Here is a 12,360-nt window from a genome sequence, read left to right as displayed (position 1 = left end):
CATTCCCCCGATCAAACACGAAGAGTTAAGGCTTTTATGGTAAGTTAGCAACCAGGATCGGTAAAAAAAGTAGAAACTCATTAGTATTCCCGACCAGGAGCACAAGAATTAATGAAGGTGAACAATAATTTAGGGTTTAATTAAAACTGCAGCCCCCCATAGCGCCGCCTCCGCGCCCCACCGAATTATTATTTCTATATAATTTGTGAAAGCCGTAATTTAATAAAACTCACCCGCCTTTCCAAACAAAGGTGCGATGAATTAAGAAAATTACATAAATTTTATAAGAAAATTATCTGGGGTTTAAAGGGTATTGTGTTGTCCAGAAAGAATTTTGTAGGTATTCATTTTTATTTTGCTCCGAGAAATTTTAACATCTTATCGTATGAAAGGTAAATTATATAAGCAGAAATACAATTACAAATAAAAATCACTTATAAGATCTGTATACCTACTTAGTGGGTACTTATAAATGTACCTAGGTATAATTAATATAAAAACCAACCTTAGATATTTACTGAAAAGCACAGCTGAAAAGGTTAAATCTTAAAACAATGCTAACTGCCTCTACTGAAATATGAAGAAAAATAAATAAATATTTACGTTTAATAAAATAGATTCAAGTACCAAACGTCTTTTCTCACAGGTATCGTGTTAAGTACAATAAAATGTTACCCCAGGCGCTAAGAGAACGGCGATTATTTCCTAAATCACAGTCATTATGGGACCACAAAAGAATTGATGAAAGGGCCCGTTAATAACGGGGAATCGTGAAATTCTTTAAGCGCAAAACAGTGAATTGTAGACATTTTTCTTAAATATGAATTCATAAAGTATTAAAAAAAATTATAGAAGATTAAATGTATAAATTGTTTCCGTAGTCGCTTGCGTGTCGACACTATACATATTAATTTATTTATAATGCTATATGTACTTAGACGGATTTAATTTTATGTGTGAAAAAGTAAAACTTGTTAAAATTGTACAGTATATTTAACATTCATACATATTTTTAGTACCTAATATTTTATAACGTCTTTTAATCATTACAAAAACTTGTTTCATATTACATATAAAGCGATTGTTGTGATGTTCGCATAGGTTGTCTAAATACCTAAGACCTACACAATTGTAAAATTCCTCAAAATTGCATAAAAAAACATTTTTTCAATGGATACAATAAAATCCATACGAACACTTGTCACCAAAATATAACAGATTCCAAACAAAGCCACTACATGGCCCGACGCTTGGCGCCCTTGCCCAAAACAATGGCGCGAAATCCGAAACCAAACGGAAGTACAAGGACCCCCGATGCGGCGATTTTCTTTCGCTCTTAACTTTTGACTCTAAGAGGGCTAATGCGAACTCGTTGTTATCGCGACGCATTCAAGTCAACTCCGCGACGTTCATTGTTCGAGCGTATAATTATCCGAATCATTCATTGTTGCGTAAAAATCAAAGAATATGCTATGTTCATTTCCCCTGACTAACTCGGACCGTATTGATCGGATGCAAGACGGTTAAATCTTCTCACGAGTCATTGATTTTACAAGGACTGAACAGTTAAAGCTTTAGGTAATGAGTGAAACCTGAAGGGTTTTAAAAGGAACGTTCACTTAAATTTAAATGAGATAATAATGATGAAATGAATGAGGAAGGAACTAATATATCTTCTATTTTCCAAAGCTCTGATTAACCACTAAGGAAGTATTTATTTACCCATTCATCGCTTGGGTGGGTGGAAAGGAATAATATTGTGAAGGTTGTAGAACCTTTTTGTTTATTAATACCTACATCACAACTTATTTATAGTCGTGGTCGTTTTCTGGGTAGGTAAAATATTTAAAGCTTCACACGCAATAATACTTACCTCATTTTATTTTAAATAAAAGCTTATATAGTACTATAATTAATAGGAACCTATAATCAATATGAAGTATGTAGGTAGGTACTTGTATTATTGGCACTAACAAAACTTTACTACTATGTCAAATAATATGGCTGATTTAAAGCAAAATGTACCTACCTATTCTAAAAAGCGTACTAAAGATTCCGCCAATAAAAGAATCAAAGGCTATTCGTGTCAAGGCATTTTTAAGTGTAAATTGCATATGTTCCTATCAAGATCGTTTTATTATCAAGTACCTACCGACATTACCCCATTATTTCCCTTATTCTGCGTCACGTGCGCGTAAGAGCTTTTGTAAATGCTTCTTATATGTTCATTTAAACTAGTCACTCCTTAATTCCAAGCCAATGGTCTGTTATGTTCAATGGTACTTAGAGTCGTTGAAGTCAAGAGGACGTGTGCTATGTAATATTATCATAGAGCTAAACCTTACTTACCTGCTTAGAAAATTACGTCTGCTTCTTTATACTTAGGCACTGCTTAACTTAAGCAGTTAAGCAGCTTAAGCATAAACATAATTTATCTTATAATAACGTGAGCTTGTTATTAACAGGTCGTAGAAAAATATTTTCAGGAAGTTATGTTCTGACATAAACAACGTACCTACACACCATCTGAAGATAAAATGGATACTCTATATTTGTTATGTATTAGAGATTAACAGAAATGTATAATTTAGATATGCGCTTTATTATATTTATGGCTATACATGATACCTAATTTGAAAAAGCATATAAGCATGTTAACAAAAAATATATTGTAGGTATATAAATATATTGCCTACACGCAAGTTTAAATGTAGAGTCACTTAATTCGTTAGTTTTTTGATCATGTTATTTTTAATTTCCTAAGCACTAGTCCATACAATCACCAGCAGCTGACAGATCTGAATGAAGTTTTAACTGACTTTTTTGACGAATATAATTTGTTTGATTTGTAAAGATTGAATGGCCAGCCGTGGGCCTGCGCTGTATGCGCTTGCGTCTCGCGGCACGACGCATTGTTTGGTCTTCGCGGGTGTCCCAGTATCCTGCCATTTTCCCCATGGGGTTCTGCTAAAGACCCACCACGTTAATATAGAAGTCACCAATGCGCTTGTAAAATGTCAGCGTTATAATATAAACGTTATTATTTGCATCCTAACAATGTTATTTGGGAATAAAATAATCATACAGTACCTATAGCGCTTGGTTGTGTTTTTTTCATTGTTCTGAAAAACGTTATAGAGTAAGGTAGGGAGGCAAGTTTTGCTGAAATGTGTTAGTATATATATAAAATATAGGAAGTAGGTATCACGTCATAATAATAACACATATTTTTACATTGCCAACAATTATACAGATCATTAATTTTACTCCTTCTACTAGGACTCATAGTGTCTTCTAAAATTTGGCACGAGCTTTCCCAAAATGCTTTTCAATAGATGTTCCAAAAAATTAATTGCAGTTGTGGATCTGACACCGAAAATATTACCAATATAACTTCATAAAGCTTCGAATAACTGTTAGCCCCGGAAACAAACCTCCAAACATTTAAAGTGAAGCGCGACGGGTGTTGCGGAAATTAGTTTATAATATTCTTTTGTGGTTTGTTCTCGTGACTAATTGTTCTGGACGTGTCTCTGCAGGGTTCGTTTAAAAAATAGCATTTTCAAAATGGATCCCGCGGGGACACCGGCCAGCTGTGAGCGTTCGTGCGCCCGCGACACCGCGGTCTATGCCCTGACCCGAGGTGAAAACATAACCATTCTATTTTCACGCTTATTTGTGCAATTAAATTGATCTAACTGTGTCGTATTTGAAGATTGATAAAATATTTTTGAACGGTAACTATCGTTTGCTGTTTCTAATTTTCAGACCTGTGGGATATTTTTATTGAAAGCAAGTTTATAAATACAATAATTGTAAGTTGATACAATAAAATATATGAAATGCACATGTTGTTTCCAATTATTATATAACGGTAACGAAATGAAAATTAACATAATTTAAGTAAAATAAATATATTCCCTCGTTAATTCATAACCACTGTGCAAGATGCGATTAGGAATAGCGCAATACGGTACTTTTAGTACCCTGCAGTCATTAATTCTGTTTTAATTTAATAGGAAACTTCCGATCAGCATGTTAAGTTTTTAGCTGACTTTGTGTAGTAACATGCCATATACTAGTAAAATATTTTATAGCCAATTACCGTAGTGGCCAATAAAGTGGACCATACCTAACTTTTGAATAGACGTCAATATCTATATTAAATTACTTTATTTATTCATTTCTTTTCATTCGTATTAGTGCAATTTCATATTAAATAGTAATAATACGATAATTTCTGTAAAACTAAGATGTGTTCTAAATTATTAGATGTTTAGTGGGATGTAAAAGTTGTCCCGACAAATGCGCGCGCGCAGCGGGGCCCGCAGGGGGCCCGAACGGTCTCCAAGCCTTTGCATAAATATAACTATTATTTAAACACTTTTGTATATAAATTGATAATATTATGATAATTTATATACGTATACCGATTGCGATAATGTCACAAATATCGAGAAATAGTTTGCTTAATATCTACCTAACCCTTGTGTTTGAATATGTTTTTGGTAAATTAGAACATTATAGGTATATATGTAATATACATATATCTAATATTGTCAGGTTAAATACAGTTTAATATCCAATTTTTAATATCTTTTTTATAAACAGCGTTGTGAAATACTATACCTTGGTACTTAAAAGTGTATTTTTCAGGAATGTGTGGAAAATCATTTCCCATTTATTGCGTGATACACTAATGCAAATGAGATATAGTAGATACTTCTAGAACCTATTTATGATGCTATCCTTGTAAATACGAAGTTGTCGTCGAGTCGCTAAATTATGATACAAGTATAATGTCCCAGTTCCCGTAGTTGGCTTTGAGACAAAGTGGACAATTAATCTCTCTTTAATGTTCTAAGTCGTCTGAAAAACACATTCATTACATGTTATGTGTTTGTAACGATAGGGCTGATAATGTATAAACTTGGACGCTTCTTTTATGCTTCTGACGTAGGAAATAAAAGTTTATTGATATATTAATTTATGTTTTATTGTTGTTAGTTTATCCTGTATTGGATAATTTACAACAAGGTATTATCACTAATATATTTCTTTATCTTGGCAATATTTAGGGAAGTAAGAATAGGTAGGTATTCAATTTTCCCATCAACATCAATTACATATATGTTCATTAAAATCTGGCTGTTCATCAAACATCGGTTTTGTAACTCCCAAACTCTACCATATAAATTTTATCGAAGGTAGGCATATAAAGGAGTAGGTACATATTAAAATAATCAGTAGGTACCTTTTTTTTAAAGTGGGGAAATCTTCCAAAGATACCCATGGCCCCCGGGGAAGGAGCCGTGGGTTATGTCGGATCTTACCGACTAAAACCCCACTGTGTTCCGTCGAGCCGCTTTATGACGCTAAAATATTCAGTACCTACTACTTATTATAGAAATGAGAAATTTTGACTTTTTAGTCAGTCGTTACGATTTCACAACAACACAGCTCCGATTTGGATGAAATTCGGTTATAGTAGTTGAACACCAGTTAGGGCCAATAATAATAAAACAACGGGACACAGCTAGTAGAAATAAGAATTAAAATGATAATGTTTAGTAAGTAAGCCTAAGGAATGATTACCTATTAAGACAAAAAGTTTGTCAACTCAAAACAGTATAAATAAAATATTATGTTAAGCATTTACAATCTGTAGATCACTGGTAAAGTAGGCAGGTAGTCTGAACACGAAGGGCTAGTAATTGAAAACATAAATATCGGATACGGGCAATTTATAATCCACACCTAGCAATCCATTACACCCGCGTCGGTTTGCTGTTTACACTTGGAAATTATTCTCCTTCCCTGGTGTGGGCTAAATATCACCTGTTGGATATGCACTTAGCCTAAGTGCATATCCTACAGTTTAGGCTAAACTTAGGTGTATATTATGCAATTAGATGTACTTGTCTGTAGGATGAACACGTACAGGTACATAATACTTATTTTAGGTATTAAATATGCATTTAGGTATAACTCCTTCCCTACTCCTGGATGCCTGACATCCATTATAGTACCTATTGAAGATCATTTTTAATTAATTTAATCTCTGTTTAATGTTCTAAATTTTTGGAAGTATTTTGTAACCAACCAAATTTGTATTCATTTTCTGTTTTATAGGACATTATTGTCATTTGTCCTATTTCAATCTAGATGGGAAATTCCCTCCCCAAAATTGATAGCCACTTTTTGTGGAAAATAATTACTTATTTCTAGTTATCATTTCACAATTCACATGCCCAAAGGTTAAAAAATAATAGTGATAGATATCAATAGAACAACTAATCGGACACCATATTATTATAAGGTACCTACTTAGTCTGTTGATTTTCTTTTAGAACTCACGCGTCTAGCCTGTAGTTAGGTATACCTATAAGTTAATAGTTACTATATCTATGAATGAATACATAGGTAAATCATTAAAGTCTTCTTTATAAGGTTCTAAATGAAAATTGTGTGAGATCAAAAGCAATGGAAAGTTTTCCTGCCTTCTCGACCACTATTTAGGTAGGTACCTACTTTCCTTCCTAATTGAAGATTTACCCCCTAGTCTTTTGGCCTATTACCTACTGACTATTATCACCAGATTTTCCCATAGAAAACCCAAGTTAGAGCCTTATAAATTTACAATTTTGCTTTTTGTTCTCCGAAAACACTATATCTACCTATTTTTTAGATTTATGTCTTATCTTATAGGTAGAGCAGGTGGGTTTGTCGAGAGATGAAATTTACAATCTAGACAACTGATAAACTAAACGGCCAATGTTATAGCTGTAAGTAGATATTGTACCTACAGTGGTGGGTACAATACCTATCCTTTACAATTTTCTCTATATCCATCCATATTGTATGTAACTATACAAACATCGTTCAAAGTCACGTCTTCTATCTCTCTTCATAGCATGCCGATTCCAATATTATATCTTTAATTAATAAACCTTATAAATATAAGAAAGAAGCTATAAGTGAAGTCCCGTGTCTCCTAGTGGGGTAAGGGGCTGATGCATTATCTATTCATACATCTGTTTCACTGATCGATTTTCTTTAGGGACAAGTAGGTGATCAGCCTTCTGTGTCCTGCCAGACCGAGACATTTTTTTTTCTTCGTCTCCACCGGGAATCGAACCCAGGACCCCTCGGTTCTACGCTCACGCGTCAACCACTGTACCAAGGAGGCGGTCAAGAAAGAAGCTATAGTCGTATAACGTATTTAAAACATATCATAACATGATCGGTAGATAGATAATAGATTTGGCATTGGGAAATTAATCCCGAATTCTTAAATATCTTCCACGTTTCCTTGGAATAACAGATAGGTACCTTCCTGTTACATTTCTATCAATTCCTGGTGTTATCCATTGTGATCACACCACAAATAGGGTGATCCTACACTTCAAGATTCGATTTTTTTAGTAGGTTTAATATTTTTAGCTAGTTACCTAGGTAGGTATTTACGAATTTCACGCATCTAGTACCTATAAAATATTAGAGAGTTTGAGAGGATTTTGAAGAGTAAAATTTAAGTTTGAGATTTGAGACTTTTCCGAAAATAGAGACAGCATAAGATAACAATATCACTCTATTAGAACCCACACATTAAAACTATGTGTTCACGTTTCAATTTAGATTAAATACATGCCACTTATATGATACATACTATATTGTATCCCAAGTATATAATGTAAGACAATATGTAACATACCGAATTATACATATAGAAGGCGTTGGGCGTGCCCTCTTTCGCCCCACCCAACACCGAGCCCGCCTCACAACCGGTTCAAATTTATTACTGCTATATTTATTACCATTATTATAAACATTCTGATTTAGTTAACTCACGAGACGTATTTTATAAATGGACTTTATAATCACGTCCTTATCGAAAACAGATGTAAAATATGTAAAGAAGACAGGTGTCGAATATGGTAATCGATTTAAACAAAAAATGGCACGTTTAAGTTTTTGATTGGGGTTTGAAGTTTACTTGGCGGTTTTTAATTTAAAATCATAAGGGTACTGTCAATTATATTGGAAAATGATTATTTAGGTGCAAGTTCACCTCGCGCCCTTCGGTACTTACCCTACGTAAGTTATGCTTACCTATCTAGGTACCTACCTATCTAATAACTAATATGATTAACCGGTTCGTTTATATTTTACAACATGACTCATGAGACCCATCTTGTTCATCACGACGGTGACGTGCGTTTTGATCAAAGATGCTAATAATATCCCTTTTTATTTAGACATTTATTTAGAGGCATTTCACCATTGCATACCTACCTATTGTTGCCTACTCAGAACTCAATCGATCACGTAACTAGGTATCTAGCGTACATCAGTACCTTCCTGATACCTGATATGTAATTGGATCCATTTTGTTTGTGTTGATATGTTCTTTGCGACTTAAATATGTTTTGAAAACATAATAAGCTCTAGGTAGGTACCTACTGTAGATTCTATCGGTCAGTAGGTACCTACATAATATACTTATTTTACACTTCATATACGGATATACCTAGGTACCTACTATTTAACGAAAATTCTAGATCCAGAAAGCGTTGTGCCTACTTACCTACAACCATCCTACAACTTAGTTATCTAGGTAGGTACATAAAAAAATTAATCAATTCCAACAACATGACCTACATTTCTACGTACCTAATTAAAATCTAAGCGACTTTTAAATAAACTTAATGGTTGTCCCATGCTGGGCTACTTATTCCAGCAGTGGTACAAAAAGCTCGTAATGCGAATCATTTAGCACTGCGGTGGCCACTTGGTTCTTCGCTGAAGAGAGCACGTGCGACCGCAGGAGGGCGTATGTATGTGGCCTACTGCTACATACTCGTACTTCGAGGATACTTCAACATCTATCCACGCAGATGTAGAGATGAAACGTTATTTTTTAATCATTTTTTATTATAAATATTACCTATACCTACCCATATGTAGAGCTAGGTAAGGTTTTGCTCTCTATTAAGTATATTCTATTATCTTTTTACATCTTTTGGCTAAAGCTTAAGTGCAGCTGAACATATTTTTTTAGCTTTAAAGATGGGTGGAGTAGAGTACCTACCAACCTATACTCATAATATTTTGTTTGTTTTAACAACTTAGGTAATGTAAGTTTACTACTTACCTTTTTTTTTTTTTTTTTTTTTTTTTTTTAGTGGGGAAATCTTGCATAGATAACCACGGCCTCCGGGGAAGGGGCCGTGGGTTATGTCGGATTCCTACCGACCAAAACCCCACTGTGTTCCGTCAAGCCGCATCAACGACGGGGCCACGGGTATTGTAGAATTCTTCCGTGACAAGTTTACTACTTACCTACCTAATATTTAATTTAGTTAAAAAGACCTTTAAAAATTACTTTTAGTTTTGACATATGAACAATTAAAAGAACCTACCTACTTTTGAATTTATTGTAAATTTGTTTATACACGTAATTTCTTGTAGCTATTAGAAACAATTGATATTGTTAACAAAACAGCCTACTGCTCGTGACAAATTTAAAACAATAAATCAATGTTAATTTATTTTAGTTCCTCAAAAACAAATATAATAACGATTCCGGAGACACAAAAAAAACAATGCCCTAGGGAAGATTCTTACAAAATCGGGAATTGTAACAAAACTGTCATTGAAAATGTATAAAGGTTGACGAAATGTAGCAGGTTTTTGTATTCACTGAACTTCTAACAAAACGAAGGGACACCATACAGACAAAATGAAAATAGGAACAATGTTTGCATCCGATGTCTTGTTTAGAAAACAAACTTTACACGGGATAATAGCTTTGGAAAACCATATAGCCCACCGTGACTGAGCGTCTTTTATAAGTGAGACACTCATAAATCACTATAAATAATTAAGAAAGGAAAGCTTGGTTGAGATTGACAAAATAATCAAATATTTGAAAGTGTTTGAGTCTCTTGAAAAAGAAATCTCTACTATTTACATAACGTAAGATGGTTAGGTTATGGATGGTTAGGGATGAGGTATACCTACCTATACCTATTACTTATTTGTGAAATTTGGATGGTGAGTAATGAGTATATACCAAGGGCCTTGACTTCTAGTAATTTTATGCACTCTAGTCTCTACCTCAGAACTTAATGTATTACAATTCAGATACCTATCAGCAATATTCTGATGACAGTGTCGAGTTAAAGAATAATATAAGTAGGTACCTATGAGTAAAGTTTGGGTTTCCTTGGTCATTATAATTTCTTTTTATATGTATCTAATGTAATTATCACACCTCTTCAATTCATGACAATATGAAAACAAATGAGATGAGTCCAAACAAAACAAAATACGCAATTTTATTCCCGACCCTAATGAAGGTCCTACTTCTGTTTATTGAGCAGTTAATAGCGAGCAAAAAACGGGAAATATTGTTTTTAACTAATTTATGATCTGCTCTACCTTTTCAAAACAATAGCAGCACAAGTTCCATAGCCTGCTGTTTATAGATTTAAAACAGTAATAAATCAAAAAACGCTGAATCTATTATGTCCGTCATACGGGCGTGGTAATTTACGACCACTTAAATTAGAACAAAACCTTCCCTCGTCTATTGTTGCAGTTGCAATGACATTATTTTTTCTTGTAGTTAATAAAATAATAGAATTTCGTTACTACGTTTTACCTATATTATTTTCTCATTGATTTGAATATCTTCTTAAAATATGAAGATTAGAATAAAATAGGTACGTTTTACCTACTTCACTAAAACTTTATCTTCTGTAGGTACCTAAATAGCCTTGCGAGGTAAATGCAGGTAAGCTACATTTATTAAAAAATAACAGGTACCTAAGTATATACCTACCTAAGTCTAACGCAGTTTAACGTAAAATGAAAAAAGAATCTTTAATAAATAATAATTTTTAACAACCAACTAGTTAAACCGCTTTCAATTTGTCAGAACTAGACGAAGTTTAAACGGGGCCAACTACCTAACGCTTTCAAATAAAAAAGTGCTTGCCACAAGCACTTTTTTAGCACATGTGTCAGAAGTGAAACTACTTTGGTTAAATCTCAACGCGCGTTAATCACCCAGTCGAATGTTCTAAGGTACTTACCTAATAAATCTAAAACAAAATCACAGTCGAATTGAGAACATCTTCTTTTTTTAAGTCGGTTGAAAATCTACGGTATCCTACAGTATACTTAGAGGCTATAGAGCATTAAACCAACTTTAATGCTCTAGAGTCTAGACAGTATCAGACAAACTTTATATGTACCTACCTAATGTTCCAATTAAGGCAAATTTTCTTAATCTCGGATGTAGATCTTGTTTTTAATAAATCACCGATTTTATCACATTTAATACCTACTATGCACAATTATAATGATTAATGGACCACAATATGTCTTATTTAGCCATAAGATTTATAAATTTCGAGCTGAATATTATCTGAGCATATTAAATTTTTGAGACGTTTAAAAACATATTACCTAGCTAACTACTGATATATTTAACACAATACTTTTTAGATAATAATGTATACTAGTTAGGTACACTATAATATAATACCTATATGTAGTTATATCTATTTATTTTGAAATTTTTTTAATCTTATGTAGGTACCTACCTACCTTTAATATGAGATTTAAGCTGTTGCTGTAACCTGTTTGAAGAACATTTTTCTATGAGTGCCAAAAATTAGGCCAAAAAAATCGAATGAATACATTTTTGACTAAAATACTGAATTAATTAAGGCGGCCGTTTATTATCTAGCTATAAACTTAAATTATATTTTAGAATAAGGTACTTAGGTAAAAGTATACATATAATGACGGATCCCGCATAAAAGTAAATTAAAAGTAACTGATACATTAACAAACAATTAATAAAAATTACATCTTACATAAAACTATTAATGTCCAGCGGCGAGCGCCACCAATAAACCGATCAGAATCATCTTTCCCAACGATAATAAATTAATTGTTTTATTGTGTCACCATTGTGATGCGATAAAAAACTAACAAATTATTGTGGAATTGAGACATCCCGCTATCTCTTTTATTAGACACGTGAGCCTTTAGGAATATACTTAAGATTAAAACTATCGAAGAATCAAAATGGCTGCGCCTTTAATTTTTTACCTCAGCGTGGGCTTTATGCTAATGAAGCCCAAAAACAAACATTGTTACAAGCCGAATGTGTAACATACAATAAAAATAAATTAAATAATATAGGGAATCGTTAAAATGAAAGAAATGTCCGTAATTTATCCACGAGTCACCTTTTGAACATTCCGTGGATGCCTTCACGGCGGGGTCCCGCCCGCTCCAGACGCAATCTCCAAATAAAAAGGCGCCACAAAAAGATGTATTCAA

Source organism: Colias philodice, chromosome 3 (genome assembly GCF_061535455.1).
Source record: "Colias philodice isolate Cphi_HAF_F1 chromosome 3, ilColPhil1 Martin Lab GWU primary, whole genome shotgun sequence".
NCBI classification, from domain to species: Eukaryota; Metazoa; Arthropoda; class Insecta; order Lepidoptera; family Pieridae; genus Colias; species Colias philodice.
The sequence above is the reverse complement of the archived record's forward strand: the minus strand, read 5'-3'. Positions refer to the sequence as shown.